The sequence below is a fragment of the Danio rerio genome, chromosome 7 (genome assembly GCF_052040795.2).
Source record: "Danio rerio strain M-AB ecotype USA chromosome 7, GRCz13ab, whole genome shotgun sequence".
In the NCBI taxonomy this organism is placed as follows: Eukaryota; Metazoa; Chordata; class Actinopteri; order Cypriniformes; family Danionidae; genus Danio; species Danio rerio.
In genome coordinates, this window is record NC_141027.1 from 21717687 (window position 1) to 21741240 (window position 23554).

The 23554-nt window shown below is 37.5% G+C and overlaps 1 protein-coding gene across 4 annotated transcripts in view; it reads left to right on the forward strand.

Annotated features, from left to right (window-relative positions):
- The first annotated feature begins 2101 nt into the window (after positions 1–2101).
- The window catches only part of kdm6ba (lysine (K)-specific demethylase 6B, a), a 148476-nt gene continuing 127023 nt past the window's right edge, over positions 2102–23554 (forward strand). For all 4 annotated transcript variants that reach the window (XM_087260915.1, XM_087260920.1, XM_087260917.1 and 1 more), the window contains exons 1-2: positions 2102–2569; positions 9990–10075. The gene's annotated coding sequence lies outside the window, so the exon portion shown is untranslated. The remainder of the gene's footprint in view (positions 2570–9989; positions 10076–23554) is intronic.

The window sequence follows — 23554 nt, forward strand, 5'->3', positions numbered from 1 at the left end:
GGGAAACTGGAGCACCCAGAGGAAATCCATGCCAACATGGGGAGAACATGCAAACTCCACACAGAAATGTTAACTGACCCAGCTGTGACTTGAACCAGTGACCTTCTTGCTGTGATGCAACAGTGCTAACCACAAGTGTTATTGTATGATATACTGATTATTACATTCATTATAGAACATTCTATTCCTTCTGCAGAGAAGACAAATGAATGCATTGCAGCAGATGAATTATTGACTCCAGTGCAACAGGTCTAATGACAATTATGTAGTATTGTGGAAAAAATGATATAATAAGCATTATTATATTTGATAAAAAGTTATAATGCTCATCAAGACTGCACATAATAAATCATAAATAAGTGATAAAATCACACTTTCTGCATTCAATAATTTTTTACTGTGCAATAGGCTTAGAAAACCTTAATAAATAAAACTATTGATGCCAAATATAGTTTGATCAAAAATCAGTTTGATACAAATATTTTAGTTATATTTTTAATTTTTTTAATATTATTAATTAGTTATTGACTGCTGTGCATAACAGGATTTGGTCCGAAAACATACACTTTAATCAAAAATATGTTTGATAAACTCCCAATTCTAGGTTTAATATTAACACCTTTTGAATTTAATTGTTGATTAACTATAAAGCTATTTTGAAGACAGCCTTGATAAACTTTGCTAGTTCCATAAATAGTTTAAGATAAAATATATTCAATAAACTATACTGTAAAATTAATAATACAGTTGAGTAGCTGTAAAAAAAAAAAACTTAAAATTTTAAGACAACAAACTTCAGGACATTTTTGAGTTCACTCAGCTTAAATCGAGTCAAGTGCAGTAATCTGGTTACTCAAAATGTCCTGAAGTTTGTTGCCTTAAAATTTTAAGTTGAGTCAACTTTGTTTTTTTACAGTGTACTCAACTGTATTATCAATTATAATAATTTTGAAAGAAAACTCCGATGCTAACCAAACTAAATTTTGATAAAATGTTTTAAATCAGGTGCGACATGGTGGCTCAGTGGTTAGCACTGTCGCCTCACAGCAAGAAGGTCGCTGGTTTGAGTCCTAGCTGGATCAGTTGGCATTTCTGTGTGAAGTGTGCATGTTCTCCCCGTGCATGTTCTCTTTGGGTGCTCCAGTTTCCCCCACAGTCCAAAGACATGTGGTATGGGTGAATTGAATAAGTTAAATTGGCAATAGTGTATGTGAGAGAAAGTGTGTGTATGGATGTTTTCCTGAACTGGGTTGCAGCTGGAAGGGCATGTGTAAAACATATGCTGAATAAGTAGGTGGTTCATTCCGCTGTGGCGACCCTTGATGAACAAAGGGACTAAGCCGAAGGAAAATGAAAGAATGTTTTTAATCAGACTATCTTGCAACGAATTGTAAATAATCTTGTAAATAATCTATCATTAATATTCACATTACCAAAAATGCTTTATTCAGATCAATTCTTGATGTAACAATTTCATGTACAATGCATTTTATAACATTTTACAATGTCATACTTAAATATTTATCAACATTGGCAATCAATTGGCAATTTTTCACACTGAACAATTGTTGCCTATTTGCGGCCGTCTTTCTGAAAGAATGGGGGAAATGGTTCTGATGAATGATGGGGTTAGAAATTGTCAAATGTTTATGCGCAGATTTGATAAATTTTAAACCTGTTCTGACAGGCTATAATCAAAGCTGAATAATAGTCACATAGGCTACGGAACACTGAGATAGGCTATTTAACTTTATAAAATGTATTGTTTGTTCAGACACACTTGACAAAGCGTATCTAGACACTAAAGCATTTAGTAGCTATATTATTTGTTTTCATTGGACAAAAAAAATCATAAATCACCAGAAGACAATAGAAGGATTATTTGACTAGAGATGAAACAAAATCAGTCCAGCCCCATCAACATCACACACACACTACTCTTGACCCCTTCAGACACCGCGCTCTTCCGATTCAGATGGAGGAATTTGGAAGTCTTGAGCGTCCGGGAGTAACGGAGGCGGGGCGGTGCGGGTCCACTCTTCTCTTCCACCGAAAAATAAACCTGCGTGAGGGGGGAAACGAGTGCGAGGGAGGAGGAGGAGAAAGAAGAAGAAGAAGGGGAAGCAGCTAGAAAGAGTGCAGGGGGAAACGCACGGGAGAGCGACGGAGAGAGAGAGGGGAGTGCCTGCGTTTGCAGCGGATTAAAAACTGCGCAATTTCCAGACGCGCATCTCCTGCTCACATCAAACTCGCGACTGGACGCCAGAGCTCCACTGAAAAGCCTCAGATGCGTGCTCGCGTTTTTAGAGAAGACTCTGGAACAATTTGGATGTTTGTGTCACATCATCTCCTCTCACTGTGGTTTCATAACGCAGCTGCGCCGACATTTTACAGCGTGCGATTCAAATGTATGACAGGATGAAGGTGCTGGAGAAACGCGCTCTGCGGCCGCCGTTCATTCACCAGAAGAAGAAGAACTACGCAGTTGCTTATGTAGCCTGCATTTTTACGATGAGGACATGCGAGAAGAAGAAGCCACCTCCCAGCTTGACCCTCCGTGCGTTAGCAGGTAAAGACACACACTTTCGGCACTTTGTGCTGCATGTAAACACCGCTTATGGACCGAGCATCTCGCGCCTGTTGTGTTCTGATAGCAGATTATGGTGCCGTGAGTCACTAGGTGTGAAACGCAATGAATCGTCCGGCGTGGCTTCTGCTTGGAAGCGTGATTAATTCCCGCCTTGCAGGTTGATGATTTTCACAGTCATACTGTGCGGGTGCAAACAGAAAGTCATTGAAAGGTTTCCATATGAGTGGTGGACAAAGTTGCCCACCCTTTACCAGTAACACACGGGTGAGATCATAGTTAACGTGAACCGGGAAGACTGGAGTTCAACATTGTGTAATCGCGTCTGGTATAGAAACACTGGGAATATAGCGCAGTTACGCGTGTGTTTAAATAAGCTCACATGCAAATCAAACCCTGCTTAATGCGAGGCTTTCAAATAGTTAAATAATGAAATGTCAGATAGTGGCTGAATGAGATTCGGGCCTGGCTGAGGGGGCTCGCGGGTGTCGCGTTTCTTTCGGAAATGTCATGTGGTGAAGTTGTGGCGGGATCAGAGATTTTCCAGGAAGAACATTTGAATTTTTTTCTGAGCCATGTTTTTTCTCTTCCTCTCTTCTGACTGTACGTCACCGCCCCCTTTTTTCCCACTCATGTGTTTCCTTTCTGTGGCCGCGCGGGGGCGCTGCAGCACCGCTAAAGCCCTTTTGGAGCTTTCTAGAGCCAGAGCTGCTGCCATGCTTGTGACATGGCGGCGTTGAAGGGATAGTTCACTCAAAAATGAAAATGCTGTCAAACTTCACCCACTCTTTACTCGTTTCAAATCTTTATGAGATTCTTTCATCTACCGAACACAAAAAAAGATATTTAGAAAAATGTTAGAAGCCTCTAACTATTGACTACCGTAGTAGAAAAAATAAATATTACGGAAGTCAATGATTTTTAGCTTTCGTCAAAATATCTTCTTTTATGTTCATCAGAAGAACGAAACTCATAAAGGTTTGAAACCAGAGTAAACAGAGTAAATAATTTGGGTGAACTAGGCTACTCGGTTGATTGTTTTTCAATCAGGTTTTGAACACAAAAAACACCCACCACAGACCATTCCACGAGGAATACACTGAAAACACACACATAGCCGTCCACTCCACAGCTAAAGGATATGAAAGTGTTATTGTGTAATTATTACATTCATCATAGGATAGTGTCTGTGAGCCAATGAATGCATCACAGCAGATGAATTATTGACTGCGGTGCAACAGGTTAAATGACTATTGTGTGGAAGAAAATAATATAATGAACACTATTAAATTTGATAGAAAGTTAAAATGTTAATCAAGACTGCCAAATACATCATAAATATGGGATAAAATTACACTTTCTGCATTCATTATTCTTTATTACTGTGCAATAGGCTTAGAAACCCTTAATAAATAAAATGATTGATCCCAAAAATGCAGTTTGATAAAAAATGATACATATCTTACATTTTTATTATTTGTTTATTATGAATGTATTATTATTTACTATTTTTATTGACTTCTGTGCAGTACGTTTAACAACACTCTTGATGAAAGGATTTGGTCCAAAAATACACTTTGATCAAAAATAAATTTGTTAAACTTCCAAATCTAGGTTTAATATTAACCCTTTTGCATTTGTTAATTGTTAATAAACTCGGTTGATTGTTTTTCACTGAGGTTTTGAACACAAGGAAATGAATAATGCTTTTTTTGTAAAATATTTTACTGATATATGCTTTAGGTGAAAACTCCATTCATATCTGTCTAATAGTAAATAAACACTACATTCTACATGTTAAATAAGCTATTTATTGTAGTCAACATTTGATGTGGATAAAAAAGGTTTTTCAAAACTGTCCTAAGACAGGAATGGGTGTTGACTACTGCATAATATAAACATTCTGCATGTGAAAGTCTTTAAATGAAACAAATGAGTAGTTGTGCCAGTGCTTCTGCAAGCACAACACCCAAATATATTGTATTGTTTATTCTGATAAATCCCTTACCCAAAGAGCACCAACACATTATTTAAGCTACCCCTGAGCAATTTTTGTTTAATTTTGGATTTAGTATAATGGTACGTTTCAAAATATAGTTCTTGTGGCCTTTTTGTTTTACAATCTATTACCTCAGAAATTGTCGTGATATGTTATTTTATTATCATTTTTAGACCATTTTATTGCACTGATTCGATTATATAATGGTTATGCATGATGCAAATAATACTAAATTATAATGTGTTATTATTAACAAAATTTACATTAATAAAAGCTAAAGTTAAAAGTTAAATAACTAATGTTAATGAAGTCTTGTACAGTATTAACATACAATAGTTACAGAATTATCCATCAATATTTCAGCATGTAGTAGGCCAGATTAACCTGAATCTTTTAAGCTAATCAATTTGGTAGGTATAGGTGAATTGAATAAACTAAATTGTTCGTAGTGTATATGTGTGTGAATGTGAGAGTGCTGCTGGAAGGGCATCGGTTTTGTAAAACCTGCTGAATAAGTTGGTGGTTCATTCCACTGTGGTGACCCCTGATGAATAAAAGGGACTAAGCTGAAGGAAAATGAGCGAATGAATGAATTTTGAAGTGATCACAATATCAATATGATTGTGCATGTTCATAATCACGATATATTAAATTATGGAATATTGAAATATGTCCACTTCCAACCCAGATTAGATGACATGCACAATCATTAGCTAAAATGTTTGGTGACATACTTTTTTTAGGTAAGCAAGTATGATTGTTGTTGCCGAGGTTATGTCCAGACATTCATTCATTTATTCATTTTCCTTCGGCATCCATACACACTCATTCACACACACAAACTACGGACAGTTTAGTTTATTCAATCCACCTACACCTATAAGTGGGGGAAGCCAGAACACCTGGAGGAAACACAGCCACAAACACTGGGACAACATGCACACAGAAATGCCAACCAGTGGTCTTCTTGCTGTGAGTGCTAACCACTGAGCCATTGTGTCGTCCTAAGACAATCACAGAAAATAGATTAATAATTGTAAAATATAGTGAATATATCATCCTCTGTTGCTTTAGCTGAGGAAAAAAAAAACTTTATAGTGTGGAAAATATTGTGCTTATCCTTTGGACATTTCTTTGATGAACATGATAACTGCTTTTTAAAACTAAAAGCCATAATGGGGTCACTGTCCTGAGATTGCATATAAAGGGAAATAAGGCCTGAGTATATTTTCTTTTGTGTGTGAGAAATTATGCTGAATCTTAATTAGATTAAGAACTGCAGCTGGATTTATGCCTGTCTGCTCAAGGTCTGAGGCTTACAAAATGAGTTTGGTGTAAAACAGGAGACAAACGTCCATAGGTGTCGGTAGAATGTGTTATCAGTCGGTGCTATTGGGATCAAGCTAAAGGAAAAATAAGTGATTTTCAAGTGCATTGAGGAACTTTAATGCACATATATAACCCTTCATCTCACAGTGACGTCACTAGCTCCATTGAGTGCACTGAGTCTGACATTGCATCTCTGAGACGTGCAATATCGGCTTGCATTATCTGCGAGTCTGCATCCAGATACAATTGGAAACTTGTAGCTCATTTATACAGTCAGGCATGCTATTTCGATGTCAAGCAGTAAAGTTTTTGTTCATGATAGGGCTGCACAATATATCGTTTCAGCATTGATTTCGCAATGTGCGAATCTGCAACAGTCACAGCGCAGGATCTGCAATGTTGAGCTGGGATTGTAATTAACCAGAAAACAAAGATTCTTTTTAGGAGTGCATGCGACTGCAAGATTTCCAGCGAGTTTAAACCCTTTGAGAACTAGAAATGATCAAATGTCTAGCTTTAACAGAAGAATTACGTTTAATTAGTTCTACAATGAAGACTACAGTAGTCAACATTTGGAGAGGATCACAACATTTTTCAAATTGGTCCCTAGACAAGAATAGCTGTTGTTGAATAGTTTTATGAAAGGTTTTAGTGTTGTTTTACATTTGATCTTTTTATTTCTGTGCCTCAATATACTGTTAAAAACTCCAGAATATGATAAAGCACTGTTTATTTCATTTGTATATTTGTTTTTATTTATTTATGCTTGTAATTTGTTTACTGTATTTTATCCAGGTACAAAATCATCACAGTCTATATTAAATTATATATGAATGTATTCTAGCCAAAATAAACAAATAAGACTTTCTCTAGAATAAATAATATTATCAGACATACTGTGAAAATGTCCTTGCTCTGTTAAACATCATTTGGGAATGTTTTTAAAAAAATTAAAATAAAATTTAGAAGGGGGCTAATAATTCTGACTTCAACTGTGTGTTTATATGTATCGTAGTTAAATTTTGAAGTGGATGAATTTATTTATTTTTTTAATTGTCCTAAGAATAATTGAATAATTTTAGGACCATATATACACACACGTTTTTGTTGTATTTATTAAGTAATAAACATTTAATTATTAGTGGAACAGATATGTATGGTACAGTGTCACCACAAGAGGGCAGCACATGCTCAGAAAATGTACATTTGCATTTGTGTTGATAATATAAAACTGACCAATATGATTTACTGGTAATCATATGAATTGCACAAAGAGCATTGCTTTGTTTTGTACTCTTTTGTGGTGGTTGGCAACAAATGGGTCACAACTTAAAACTATTTCACATTGATTGGATGTGGACAACAGGAACTAGGGCTGCATGATATTGCGGTATTTTGTTTTGCTGCAATTATATATTGCGATATGAATGTAATTTCACCTGGTGATTTAAATACCTGTATTTAAAAAGACTTCATTCATTTAGATTGATGGAGCAAAAATGAACGTTTCATAAGCAGCGCTTTAAGGTTTTCTAGGGAGTATAGTAGTATTTAAATGAAAAAATTTAACAGTCACACATATAATAACATGATCATTGTTGTATAAATATTTACATATTAAAAAAATAATAATATTTTTTCATCTTTAATAAACAATCTAATCCTCAAAACAATCCAAATCTGATCCTCAAATGATTCATTGTTCAGCTTCAGCAGGAACTACAGTGCAAATCACTTCTTATAAACAGAGAACTTATTTCTTGGCTCATTTGTTGGTCATGTCAAACTATGTGTGCTCAATAAATCGCTTCAGGTTTGGGGCATGTTTAGTTATCAGTTTCTAATATTACAATGTGCAAATTTCTGAAAATCACGATTAAAACCATGTAAAACTTATTCATTTCTTTTAATTGAGCTCATCAATCCTTATTGTTCATTAAACATTTTTAAATAGCATGCTTATGCTTTATACACTTTTAATTGGTATTAGTGCATATTTTTACCATTTGTGGTTGAGAAATAGATGCAAAGTTACAAAGTTCAAATCAAAGGGAGTCATTCTCTATATCCGTAAGCACTGTTACTAAACTCCCTCAAATGCCTCGATTGTAATCCTCACTTTTCTTCTGAGAATGAACACATCACAATACCTGGAATTGAAAAATTCCTGCCCAAGGCCTGGTTAAGTGTGTAATTGTGCAGATCTAATACGTTAATTTGTGTGCGATTTCTTCTTTATCTTTCTGTTTAAATTCACAGACATCAATGGATTTGCTCTTCAGTGTTTGGACTTTCAGCAGTGAAATTTAAACCACACTAAACTAAACTGTGAAAACTGGACTGACACAGATTCAATTTACTAGAACTTCTATGTTAAGCTGCTTTGACACAATCTACATTGCATAAGCGCTATATAATTGAATTGAACTAACAATATCAACACTTATTTTTTGTGTGTATTTGACAGTTGACATGAAAAAGAGTTTGTTTTGATGCATGACGTGCCATCTGACAGCACTTAGAAAGCTATGTAAGGATGTTAAACTGACAAGGCTTTAAAATACAAGCAGATGATTTGTCGTTGATGCCAAAAGATTCAAAGCACATGGGTTGTAGCTAGAGGGGATACAGTTGTGGCCAAAAGTTAACAACAATTATTTCTATTGTTTATAAAATTACCCATTATTTGTATTTTATTAATGTCTACCTACCCTCACAGTAATGTAGTAATGCAGTAAAGGTAATTTTATTTAAAAACAGCCTGGTATAATACATGATCTCTGATCTGTAAAGTACTTTGAGCTGAAACATCACATGCATATTCCAATGTTTCCTCTAGGATTTTTTACAGCTGTGGCGGCAGGCCTTTTTTACACAGATCGCCCAACTACCTGTGGCGTTATTTCAATGACAAATGTCGTAAGCGCAGTATTACAAGTCGAGACCGCTTTTATGTATTGCCTACGAGCATGCGAATCTCTTTGCTTGCGCGCTGATTTTCTCTGCTTGTGCACAAAAAAATCTTGCACGCCCCTCCAAATATACCCTGCTCAAGCGCAGATCTATTTGTGCGCTCTCACATAATCGCTGCTGAAGTGCGATTTAGTGCGTTTATTTAACAAGTATGTATCCAACATTTAGTAGATTTGCTAGGAATATATATGAACGTCTCCAATAGACCTATAGGTTATAGCAGTGGTTCTCAAACTTCTTTCATCAAGTACCACCTTAGAAAAAAATAGTCTCTCCAAGTACCACCAAAATGAGAAGTATTGAAATACAGTAGCATAGTAGGCCCAATAAAGCAGCTACAACTCTGCACAGTTAAAATACATGGCAGATTACCTCAGAAATATAGGCTATATGTTATATATGGCATATTATATCCATCATTTTTAATCAATTTTGAAATGTGTGTAGCATGTACATGACATATTTCATTCCTCCGTGTACCACTAAAGGAAGCCTGCGTACCACTAGTAGTACACGTACCAAAGTTTGAGAACCACTGGGTTATAGAAAGGTTTGCGCTGTTATAATTCACTTACCCTTTATTGGGTTTTGGTGCGATTATTACCTGCTATTAAAAAAAACATGACTGAATGTTTTGAACGAGAATCTGTAATATACCCGTGGCGGGATGAATTTTGGCATGGCGCCCCACCATGGAAGAATGAATGAGCAGAAACCATGTATTCTGTAGACATCTGAGATTTATATTATTCTGTCTTGTAAGAAAGCATAATCCCCCCAAAAATGTTATCTACACACTACACAGAGTTATTCTGGTTCTGCACTGTTGTGCCTTGATGAAATTGTCCCTTTCTATACTGTTAAATTCATTTACTTGATAAAATTGTGACTTATGAAGTCTTCAGGTTTTTTTGAATCATGAGATTTACCACAGGTAGTTTTAACTGAAGTATTATTTCTGTTGTCTTTTCTACAGAGTTTATGGAGTAAACTTTTTTCTACAGTGTTCTTCATGGCTGTGGGATGCTTGGCCACCCTGAGCATCAACATGTTGAATTCCACGGCCAATGAAGACTCACACTTTCTTCTTACTTCCAATAGGTGAGAAAGGTCACGAGACACTTCATGTGGACCAATGGAGCGACTGGATTCTATATCTGCAGCCGATGTGGACGGAGAGCACAGAGGTCAGTTGGCAATGGCATGAACTTGATTGAATTGAAGGTTGTCTGCTTCAGTACACTAATAGTACCCTATTAGCTTTAATGAGTAGGGTCTGTCTGCAGACTGCAAGAAAGAGGCGTAGCATGAAGCGGCCATAACTTGTAGAATGGGTGTAAGTTGTCAAGATCCCACTGAACCACAAGAGCTGTTGGCGACAAGATGGCACTGTGCTTAATCAACTGTGTACTACAATGATGTTCTGGATTAGGTCCAATACATGGTGGACATAGTAACACGCATGCGCAATCTGTTATTTCTAGAAATGAGAATTAATTCTACTATTTATTAAACTACCCGTTACGTTGTGAGTTATTAACATCTATATATAAAATGAAAATATTGCGGATAAATTTGGAGGAAACTCATGTAAAAGTTTGCTTTGTTAATTATAAAAAATATTATTACTACCATCTTGTCGACAACAGCTTGTTTTGACTCATCTCATATCTCGCATTATTCATGGCTGGGATGTCGATAACAATATAAGTTACGCCCCTACTCCAAGTTGTGCCCCCTTCATGTGACTGCTGGGTTCCACACAATTGCTTCACGTTGTCCTAACACAAATCGATTAAGTTAACTTAATAGTTTTTACAAATGTAAGAGGATTAAACAAAAAATTCAATTTTGTTGTCTCACAAACCAATTTACAATTGTTTTGACTTATTTTAAATAAGTAGTTTAAACAAGCAGCAAAAGTAGTTTTTTGAGTGCAGGTAATGCTTAGATTACTTAAGTTATATTATCTTAATATTTATTATTTCATGTTTTGGAATAATACAGTATTTCAAAACATTTTTTTCCCTCTGCTCAACAAAGCCACGTTTATTTAATCAGAGGTAATAATAACAGCAATATTATGAAAGGTTATAACAATTTAAAAACGGTTTTCCATTTGTATATATTTTAACAGTAAATAAATGTTATGCCATTGCCAATTAATTGTTATTTATCCTTGTGATCCTTCTCAGCAGTCATTACTGCAGACTTCATTATGATTAGCTGGTTTTGTGCTCAAAAACAGTATCAATGTTGCCTAATAGACACTTCACTATCTGGCTTCTGTTACACCCCCCACACCCCCACCCCACACACATCTCTTCCATCCCAGATGAGCCCCCAAGTGCCTTACCCGGTCTGAGCTGGGAATAAACTGGCTTTTTTTTTTTTGCATTGGAGTCGGTTGCACTAACAAGGAGGCTAAAGACCATGGCCTGTAGCATCAGTCGCTAGAGTACTTTTAGAGGTCAGAGAAGTGAGGTTTACCTGCACAGCATTTTGCTAGCTGGCGTCCGTTACACTCACCCCCCCTAAACTCCCTCCCATCCCGGACAAGCCTCCAAGTTTAACCAACTGGTCTTACTGCACTTAACCCAAACCGTCGAGTCTTTGTATGGGAGTCGGTTGCTCTAACAAGGGGGCTTAAGCCTGATTTATACTTCTGCGTCAAGTGACCGGCGTAACCAACAGTGCATGCAACGCGCGTAGCTGTGCATTTATACTTCTGCGTGCTGTCTCTGTTGGTCTGCATTAACAATTCCAAAACGCTAGTTGGCAGTGATGTGTTGATGTGTTAATGTGTCTTTGTGTCGAGTTTCTTCGCCTGTGTTTTGTTCTTTCTGAACGCTTCCGGGATGTACAAGTGGCTCAACAACTTTAACGTGCAACAACTTTATCTATGAGGTAAACACAGAACAAAACATTCCATCCGGAGCTCCTTCAGGGGACTTCACACTTGTAAACAATCGTTCCATTGGGCTCGCGCCGCTCATGCTGCTCTCTGTCCCGCCCAGACTCGTCAGCGCTACCAAGCCGACCAATCACAGAGCTTGCGCTACACGTCGTTGCAACGTGTAGTTAGATTTTTGAGAGGTGCACGTCAGCGACGCCGACAGCCACAGCGTAGGGCTGTGTGTCGACGCGTGCGTTTGATGCAGAAGTATAAATCAGCCTTTAAGACCATGGCCTCTAGCATCTCTAGCAGTCACTAGAGCACCTTTAGAGATCAGAGAAGTGAGCTTTACCTGCACAGCACTTCGCTAGCTGGCCTTCGTTACACAATCTTAAAGTTTGAACTGTCACTTTTGATTAATATAATGTTAAGTAAAAGTATGTATTGTATGTACTGTATGTGTCATGAGACCAGTAAAGCGCATGGAATGGATGTGGTGCAACTCAGATCAGTTAAGCAGTGTTTGCATCAACCAAACCACTGGAATGAACAACCAGTTCATCCACATAGATAATGATTCACAACTTCAGAGACGAGCTCAAATACTGAACATTTAGAATGAATATATACAGAAAACAAATACGAATGTCCTCTGTGACGTCTCTTTATTTATTAATTTTTAATAGAGCAACAAATTCTGCGGTAATCAGGTAAAAGACACACATGTTCTTCAAGGAGCTTGTCAAATTGATCTATAATAAAACATTCTATAATTATTTCAATATAATTACCTATAATATTCCACTGTGGTTCTTACTTGAGGGATTTATAGAGTAATTAATTACATTGTTAAATCATGAATCAAAATTAATCAAGTAAACAGCATCAAAAAGTTGCCTGATGGTGTGTGTTTTTTTTTGTGTGTAGGCTCAGTAGTTTATTGGACGGGGTTAATGTGAGTGATGGAGATGTTGATGATGGATTAATGGCTTTTGCTTTTAAGTTTCATTTCCGCTGTTGTTGTGCTATCCGAGGAGAGCTGATATTGGTTTGTAACCCCTTGACTGTTTCCTATTGGCTGGTGTTTCTTAAGGTCTCTAAGTGTAGTCTGGGTTTTGTATTACAGTGATTGATTTGTTTAATGATGTAGACCATGCAAAAAAGCTCTTGTGTATTCCTGCTGTACGGTGTCAGTCTGACCCACTCATCTCACTCACTGTTTCTGAATGCGAACATTTCTGATATGCTCTATAGGGCTGTACAATACGACTATATATATTTATACAAATGTTTGGGCATCCCTGATAATTATCATAATTGTGTGTGGAGGCTAAAGAATGAGAGAGCGCTATCTTGCTGAAAAATTTGCCCTCTCCTGTGGTTTGTAATGTAATGGACAGCAAAAATGTCTTGATCCTACAGGCTGTTGATGTTGCCATCCACTCTGCTGATCTCTCGCATGTCCCCAAACTGAATGTGACCCCAAACCTCAATTTTTCCTTTACCAAACTTGACTGATTTCTATGGAAATCTTGGGTCCATGCAGGTTCCGGTAGATCTTCTGCAATATTTGTGATGATAGAGTTCAACAGATGATTGATCAGAAAAATTTACCTTCTGAAAAGTTTCCAAATGATCAAAACATTGACTTTTCCAAACCACACAAAACCTTGAAACCGGTTATCGTCCCATGCCTTATAGAGTTTTAATAAGCCGGTATGTGGTGACGTATAACTGAACTTGGAAGCACAGAGAAACAGTGTCCTTCAGAAATAATGCAGAGATGAATGTGTTGTCTGCAGGTTGGGAGCTCTTAAATTGGTACTAGGCCATACAGCAAGGTGAAGTGAATTAAATAGTACGAGAGAGTTATTGCAGTGTTTCTGGTAAACACATGGTGTCATGCAGCTATCGGTACATTGTATCAATCACCAAGACAAGGCTGTCAATCATCTGCCATCTTCATGGTCTTCACGGTGTCACCTTTGCGCGCACACACACACTCACACAAACACACACAGACACACATACATATATATATATATATATATATATATACACACACACACACATTCCTCTATCCTTGAATGTCTCAAGTCTCAAATGACACATAACTCTTCCCAAGGCTAAATGTCAGAGCTGGACACAGAGTCATCATAAAAACTTGTTCTGTTCAGCTTCTCCTTCATTCATTGTTACATTAAAAGACAGACAGACAGACAGACAGACAGACAGACAGATAGATAGATAGATAGATAGATAGATAGATAGAAATTAATGTAGCAAATTTGCATATTTATATGAGTTATACTTAATAACTTGTAGCAGAATCTTCGTCACAACATTCCTGTGTTTGTCTATACTCAATGTGCTGAAAAAGGACATGCGCTTGTTCATTACATTCTATAGATGCATACATTAGAAATTGCATACGGGCCCTGAGTATGCATCAATACCGCCGCCATATTTGTACAGGGCTCCAAGGACAATTGTCACTCGACTCGAGCCAATCTAATGATGCCTGACGTTTGCACTGCGTTCAGGTTTAGTAACGAGCAAGCAAAGAAAACAAAGCATAAAGGCATTACATTTCATAGATAAGATTTTTTTTTTTTTACAATTTGTTTGTATGTTACAAACTTTTGTGCTAAACAAGTGTTATTAATGATAATACTGTCGCTTCCTGCACTGTCTATGAGGCAAAGTAGTTGTAGCAACTAGGGTTGGGCGACATCCACCAATTTGGCATCGTACAATATCTAATTTGAAACATTGCGATGGATGATGCCATCGTCGTGCATAGGTATGTAATTATTTATGAATAATTAATTCATTCATTCATAATGAATTCATTATTTGTATCCTACCGTTAAAACTACCTGACCCTCATGGTCTTTGTTTTACCCATAACCAAATCACAAATAAATAAAGATAAGTTGCACACAAATTACCACCTGTCAATCACTCTTTCTGTGGGACTCTGTAGGCAGAGTGATCTGTGTCGCTATAATAACGTCAACAAACTGGTCTGTAAAAAAGGGGCACAATCAACAGCAACCAACCAACAGTATCTGAGGTTTTCGCTAAAATTAAGTACAAGCTTGAAAGTGAAAGATTGAAACAGTGTACTGAGGCTGTGGCACGTTACCTGATAGATTCAAAAGACAAAAGAGTCGATCGATAGAGACGAGATGAATTAAAGATCACGTTTAACAACTATAGTGAGATGCGATCCAGCGGTACTTCCTTGATAAACTGTCTGACGTGCACTGCTCTCTAAAAAAACACTGTGTGACTGTGGATCATGTTCGTTTCGTGTTAACGGGGCCTAAGTGTGTATTTTTTGCAAGCAGGTTTGAGACGGGGGCAGGGCGGAGGCTCAGCATCATGTTGTCTATCGGCCATTGGCAATGGATGATGGCATCGTCTATCGGCCCAACCCTAGTAGCAATTTGCACTACATTCAAGGCATATGCTAGTTTGGTTGAATAAAATCGGCAAAAAATGTAAATGAAATAGGACAACAAGATGCTGATGCCAGAAACTTGTATTAGTGTCATCTAAGTGAACATTAGCTTTTTTTTTTTAAGTAACTTATAAGGGCGCCCGATAACATGTGCCACAATGTGCATACCTTCCACCCTAAAGCCTGATTTATACTTCTGCGTCAAGTGACCGGTGTAACTCACGGCGCAGACAACGCGCGCAGCTGTGCATTTATACTTCTGCGCGCTGCCTCTGTTGGTCTGCATTAACACTTCCGAAACGCTAGTTGGCAGTGAGGTGTAAATGTTCCTCTGTGTCGAGTTTCTTCGCTTCTGTTTTGCGTTTCCTGAACACTTCCTGGTTGTACAAGTGACTCAAACTCGCTCATTTTGAGGCAGAAACCGGCGGACGTGCAACAACTTTAACTATGAGGTAAACACAAAACAAAACTTTCCATCCGGAGCTCCTTCACGGAACTCCACACTTGTAAACAATCGCTCAGTGCTACCAAGCCGACCAATCACAGAGCTTGCGCTATGCGTTGTTGCGACGTGTAGTTAAATTTTTTGAGAGGTGCACGTCAGTGACGGTGACGGCCACGGCGAAGGGCTATGCGTCAGCGCCGTAGCATACGCCGGTGTTTGACGCAGAAGTATAAATCAGCCTTAAATTGTTGAATATTACAAATGTTATATACCATTTAGATCAGAGAGGAGAGACGCAGATGGTTCACATGAGTCGTTCATAACAAAAATTAATTCACAAATGAATCGCTCACTTTGTTAGAATTAGAAGTGTTTCTGGACATGAATTAGATTAAATTTAACTGGAAGGGAGGATAATATATCTCCATTCACACAAACACACACACTTTGTCGGCAATAACTGTGCAATCAACTATGTAGTCAATCTAAGGCCATATTTACTTGCAAAATAAAAGAAAGCTTTGCAAACAAAAAATAAAGTATTGAGCAAAAAATTATTTAAATAATACAATTATTTAAATAAAATAAAAAATTATTTGGCTTACAAAAATAAAGAACTGCAAAGAAAATAATTAAGTTTTGAGAATAAAAATGAAATTTGCAAACAAAAAACAAACTGCAAATAAAAACCAAGCAGTGCAAAAAATTAAATAAAATATTTGCTAAACATTTTTATAGCATTGCCTATACAAACCCGTCCAGTCAATTGCCATGCTTATTTAGATTTTTTCTTGTTTTTGTTTTTTTGCGAGTTTACGATGCTGTTTTCACTTTGCCCTTCACGTTTCTTCGCGTTTCATTTTGTGTCTTGATTTGACAAAGGGGCGGAGTCAAGGGAATACCCGGACCTGCCTCCAATTAAGCGAAGTCATCACCTGGAGAAAAAGTATCACCGAGGTGGTCTTACCAGTAGGTCCGTGCCTGTCATTAAACGCCAAATTCCCTTGACTATAGTTTTTTTTTTTAAATATGCAAATATTTAAGGTTTGTTATTTTTTATTTATTTATTTATTTGAAATCCTTGATTTTTATTTGCAGTTGTTTTTTTGTTTGCCAAATTCATTTTGATTTCTCAAAGTTTAATTTTCATTTTGCGATTTTTGGAGATTTGCATTTATTTATTTTTTTGCTCAATACTTTATTTTTTTGTTTGTAAAACTTAACTTCCTTTTAGTTTGCAAGTATATATGGCCCTAGATTGACTCCATAATTGACTCAATTTCAATCTTCTACTGTTCAATTTTGATGAGCCTGTAAGATTTATAGTCTCCGTTTTTCCTGTTCTTAGCTGACAGAAATGGCACCCGGTGTGGTCCTCTGCTGCTGTAGCCCATCCACCTCAAGGTTGGACGTGTTATATGTTCTGCATACCTCGGTTGTAACAAGTGATTATTTGAATTACTGTTGCCTTTCTATTAACCTGTAACCAGTCTGGCTATTCTCCTCTGACCTCTGGAATCCATTTTTGCGCATTTGCGTCTACAGAACTGCCGCTAACTGGATATTTACTCTTTTTTTCAGATCATCCTCTATAAACCCTAGAGATGGTTGTGCGTGAAAATCCCAGTAGATCAGCAGTTACTGAAATACTCAGACCAGACCATCTGGCACCAACAACCATGCATGTGTGTGTGTGTGTGTGTGTATATATATATATATATATATATATATATATATCAGTGACTCCAGATGGCCAGTCCACCACTGGATCTGGGTCCCACATTGATTTCAAAGGAGCGCTGCCCTGTACCAAAATGGTAGCTCTATTGATGCATTCCTTCTAATTGACAACAATAGCGTAGGCGACATCTAATGTATATGACTACATTCTTTTTAGATTTTAGTGTATTCTGTGGCTCTGTCTGTTTTTGTTTACAGCTAGTGTGGTATACATGTTATGGTTTTGTTGGTATGGTATCTCAGTTTTTCCATTTCCATATGAATGCACACATTTCTTAAAACGATACGTATATGGACACAAAACCTTTAGAATCTGTAAAAGAGAAAAAACACCATTGTTTTGTGGACGTAGCCTTAAATTCTCAGGCCAAAAACTGTGCGTTGGATTATATTTGTTAAATAATACCAATAATTGTGTGTCCGAGCTGTTGCAGATGCTTTTGCATTGATTGATTGATTGATTGATTGATTGATTTAAAGCAAGCCATAGCAGTCATTCCCATTAATGATCAACTGAACACTATGTTCTTGACTGAATAAGAAAGCAAAGCAAAGCATGGAAGAGAAAATAAAGCAGAGTAATATTAGCTGAGTCAACTGGAGGAAGTAGCGTGGGTGGATATCCTGTACACACCTCCTCACAGTGTGGACAAAAGAACATGATGTCACTCTGAGAGGAGCGAACGGTGCCGACGTCACACACTCAGCCCACCTGCTGGAGGAGTTTGTGTGTGTGATGAGTGACTGCCGTGATATTGAAGAGGAAGAGTGTGTGAGACTTGATGATGAGAGCGAGCAAGTGAGAAGAACGAGTGAGCTGAAGAGATGACTGGCAGAGAGACTTTGTGCTTTATATAAGTTTCACCTTTATGTGTGTGTGTGTGTGTGTGTGTGTGTGTGTTTAGGCTGACAGGTTACACATGAATGCACCCTGTGTGTGTATGTTCTATGTGTCCTGAGGGGTTTCTGAGTCTGTGTGTGAGTGTTTCAGTCCAGAGGACGTGATGCATGCCTGAGGCCCAGCTCACCTTGAAAAGCAGAAGGAGGATGAGAGGAGAGAGAAGCACAGGTGCAGAAGGCCCTGCGGGGATGAAGCGACAGACAGAGGAGGATCTTTAACCTGAGGGTTAAATAACACTAACAGTGTCTTTTACAACTTGACCAGGGAGAAAAATGCAAAGCAATTGCCAACAAGTTAAAGATTTACATTTATTGTCAACTGTAATATCCAACTGGCTTTAATATGGAGTATGTCATTCACATTGCAAAAAAAACACAAACAAACAAAAGCATCTCTTTAGAGTCTAAAAGCATTGATTGCATATTGTAGCCTGTTGGATTTCTGTGTATCAGATGCATTGAACATGCTTTAAAACTTTGAGTTTCTGAAAGATTTTTGAAACAACAGTTTGTCTGGTATGGGTTAATCCTTTTTTTGGGAAAGAGTTTGTCTCCTACAGGTGGTTTGTCAAGCCCACTCACCTGTGAAGCACACTCAGTATTGAACAATTCTATACCAGAAACATGGTGAATATAGAGAGGATTCTCAGTGAGGTGATCATGCTACCCACTGCCCTAAATTACCTACCCTGCCCTAAAAAAAACCCCTAAATTAGCCAAGGTCCCTACACAAACTCCTTATATTTTTTTAAATGATCATTTTTTAAGCTTATCATTTATATTTAATAATGCACCCTACATTCAAAGAAAAAAAAAAAGCTTCCGCTTTTCGGGGTGTGTGTGTGTGTGTGTGTGTGTGTGTGTGTGTGTGTGTGTGTGCGTGCGCGGTCCTTGACTGACAGCCCCATGTGTATATCTTGTCGGAAAATATGGCAAAGTCCTACATGACGGTAATAGTTTAATGTTTACGCGATGTTTACTTCAACAATGTCACTAATATCTGCATACTCCACATCTTAATTCCATTTCTGTTTAGTTCAGTTGTGACTTTAGTCGGATTAAGGTGATCAAAAATCCTTGTTTTGAGCTTATGTAGGCTGACAGTTTGAGGTTCACGTCTAACTGAATAAACTGTTAGTTAACACAAGTACATCTTATTTAACATCCTTTATTTTCATCACCAAATCTCATAGTAGAACAGTTTCTCAAGCAGTTTGTGATGCTTTTTGGAAACAGGAGATGAGCCCCTAATCCAATGAGGCACCTGGCTTGAGAAACCCGTTCGCTATTTGGGCAGCACACATAATTCCGAGATTAATTCTGAGATTAATCTAGATTTAAAAAATATCTATGCCCACCTATAATTTTGACCTTATTGCATATACATTTGTAATAGTTTCCCATACATAAACAATATTTATGTGAAGAGAATATTTAAACCATTATGGCAACATGATTTACATTTATTTATTTAGAAGACGTATTTATCCGATGAAGATAAAAGGAATCGTCTGTTGCTTATGGAGAGGAGAGAGTGTCACCTACAGGCGATTATGTGTTCAAGCCAACTCACCTGTGAAGTACACTCAGTATTGCACATTTTTCCCAGAGACATGGATTGTTTTTTTGAGAGTGTCTGGTGCATATGGAGAGGATTTAGGATTTAGTAAGGTTTGCAGTTTTCAGTTAAAGTTTACGTTTTTTTGCACAGTTGCTGTGATAGTTGCTGTTGGAGGAGGAACTCAGAAACGCAGTGTGTGGTAGAATAAAATAAAATAAAATAAAGTCTCCATATGTGTTTATTTATTTGAAATGCCAGAAGACGACAATATATCGTGAACGTATTGATTAGCATGCTACTTTCATTTTTCACTGGTGCTCCTCTTAGAAATTAGCTCTGGTCTTTATGGAAATGACCCGATGCATCAGTGTTCTTTAATTAGCACATCACTAGTAGATTACCTATTGATTATGACACAGTTCATGCCAATTTCCTGTTTACAGTTTTTGTTGTCTTTTTAACACTCAGCAGTGTGTATCCGTTCACTTAATAGAAAGGAAATGCTTTTAATTTCTGGGTGAGCTATACTTTCATTAACTGCACCCCATCATCATCAAGCATGTGAGCTCTTTCTCTCTTCCTTATGTTCACTGAGGGAAGGTGATAAACTGGGATGTAAATATCAAAACCTTCTTGTCGCCCTCCACCTCTTTTGAATGAAGGCAGCTAATCAAAGCCCACCCCCACCCCACATGCAGCCACTGCTCTCAGCTCTTTGTGTACCAGGCCTTTGTGTTCAAGAGGCCCGAACAGGGAGAAAGACAGACAGGGAGAGAGAGAGAGAGAGAGAGAGAGAGAGAGAGAGAGAGAGAGTGCTCTCAGAAGATGCAAGAAAGACTGACTGCTTTGTGATCACATGTTAAAACACGCCACTGTAATTTAGCCTGATGCTGCCGTGCACTTTATCAAGAGCACTGCCAGAATTTGACTGCACAAGAACCAAAGGCTGACAGTGAACGCTGCGCAAACACACACATACACTTGCACGTGTCCCCTGCTTAACCTCGACGCAAACCGACATTACCCAGATGCTGCTGCACCCAGTGAAATCAATCATGGCCTGTCCACTGCTCTCCCTCTGTCTCTCTCTTTCAGTCTCTGTCTTTTCTTCCCCCCTCTACTTTAACCAGTGTATGTCTGGCATGACAAATTACTTACAAAAAAATTGCCATATATATATATATATATATATATATATATATATATATATATATATATATATATATATATATATATACACATACACACACACACACACACACACACACACACCAGATTTATATTTTTTCTTTAAAACAGGGATGCGGCTATTAGAATATGAAAGATTTTTGTTCACTTATTTAAAGCTGCTGAACGTGTCAATTTTGTGCTCAGAGGAAATTGTAACTGTTTTTTGCCTGTGCCTTTAAATGTCTCCCAATGGTTATCTGATGTAGTCGTTGTAGAGTTTCTGCAATGATAAATGAGTTACACACAAATGCTGTTTTACACAGACAGACACACACACAGACACACACACACACGTTTAACTTTGTAATGTTTTTTTAACTCGCATCAAATGTGAGCAGGTACAGGTTACAGTATTTTCTGCTGTTTGGAGATCCATTATGCCACTGTACAAATAAACATGAATTTATGTCCACAAATGGGACCGCTGTTGTATGATTGAAGCATTTTCATTTATGGTTGTACTGACACTATGCAGCTGTGGTAATTTGAGTGGATTTGAATTATGTAGCAAACTTCTTATTACAAACATTCACTGTTTTTAAAAAATTTTAAACGCGTAAAGCTCCTTCTTGAGGTGCAGCTGATCACAGACAGACAGATCTTTTAATCTCAGTTTCTTTGCAAATCCTGTCTTGTGGAAATGATAATACATGTCAATAATGAGACATGGGAATTAGGGTTGGCTACCGAAACCCGGTGCCATTATGGCACTGGTACTGTTACCGCGACAGGGGTGGAGTGACAGGAGACAACAGGAGCTAAGATCCAATATGCAGGTTTATTCAATGTCAGGCAAGCAATGGTCAAATCAGGTACAAACGGGTATATGAAGGCAGTCCAGAATCATCGTCAATACAGGCAATAGGTCGAAAGGCAGGCGGCTAAACAGGATAACAAAGTTACAAGGCTAGGATCGAGACACGGAGAAACAAGACAGGGAAACGCGTTGTAGTGTTACACTAGGAAAACAAGACTCGGCAAACTGGTAGCGTGAGAGAGTGGCTTATGAATGGGATGAAATCAGTCTGTGAACAAGGTTCAGCTGGTGATGCAATCAGGATAGATGAATGAACAGACGTGTGTGTTTGGGAGCAGTGCATGTATGAATGTGTAGTCCTGGGAAAAGCGGAAATGTAGTTTAGAGAGTTTGTGTGAAAACCTGCGATCGCTGGTTGTGTGACAGGTACCTACAGTTGAAGTCAGAATTATTCACACCCCTATTTATTTTTTCCCCAATTTTTGTTTAACAGAGAGAAAAAAAAAATTCAACACACATCTAAACATAATAGTTTTAATATCTCATTTCTAATAATGATTTATTTTATCTTTGCCATGATGACAGTAATAATTATTTGACTAAATATTTTACAAGACACTTCTATACAGCTTAAAGTGACATTTAAGGCTTAACTAGGTTAATTAGGTTAACTAGGAAGGATATGGTAATTAAGCAAGTTATTGTATAACGTGTTCTGTAGACTATCGAAAATAAATGGCTTAATTGGATTAATAAAATAGACCTTAAAATTTTTTTTAAAAATTAAAAACCGCTTGAATCCTAGCCAAAATGAAACAAATAAGACTTTCCCCAGAAGAAAAACTATCAGACATACTGTGAACATTTTTAAACATCATTTGGAAAAGATTTAAAAAGGAAAAAAAACAATTCAAAGGGGGCTAATAATTCTGACTTCAACTGTATGTAACCAAATGCACTGGACCGAATAGGCATATGAATTTCGGTGCCATTGGTGCTGCGACAAGGATGTAAAAGGCATCAAGAGGTGCCTCAAAGGCACAAATAGGTACACGTTGTGACACACCATCTTTAAACATTTAATTCGAAACACCTTTGAGGGATACAGACATCATTGTCAATGTTAGGCATTTGTTTTTGTTGCTTAGATATAGAAGGGAAAGCACGCAGTACGATGCATGCAGTGAGCAACTGCGTTCCATCATCAACATGCATGAGCACATTTGCTTAAACTAAGCTTTCTAAAGTAGGACTATTTTACAACAAGGATTCTGACACCCACGTGCATCAGATGCTTTACAAAAGTTGCATGTAAGATGGGAAACATGTCATTTGAGGGCATGGAAAAAAAAACATTTGAGGGCATGGAATTTACTTAAAGGCAGAGGAATGCACTATCTCTGACAGCTTGCAACATCACCTAGCTCTTTCAGTGTCTACGTTTACATGGACACCAATACTCCAACATTAACATGATAAGACAATACTCTGATTATGAGTCTAGTCTACCATGTAAACAGGGATTTTTGATTCCCTTAAAGGACAACAGACACCTCATAAAATGCGTAGGTTTTTTTCTTTCCATTTGACATGCGGTATCACATACTATTAAAACAACACTCTTCGACCAGTCCTTACTTCATATTCCTATTCAATTCCTCAGTCTGTCAG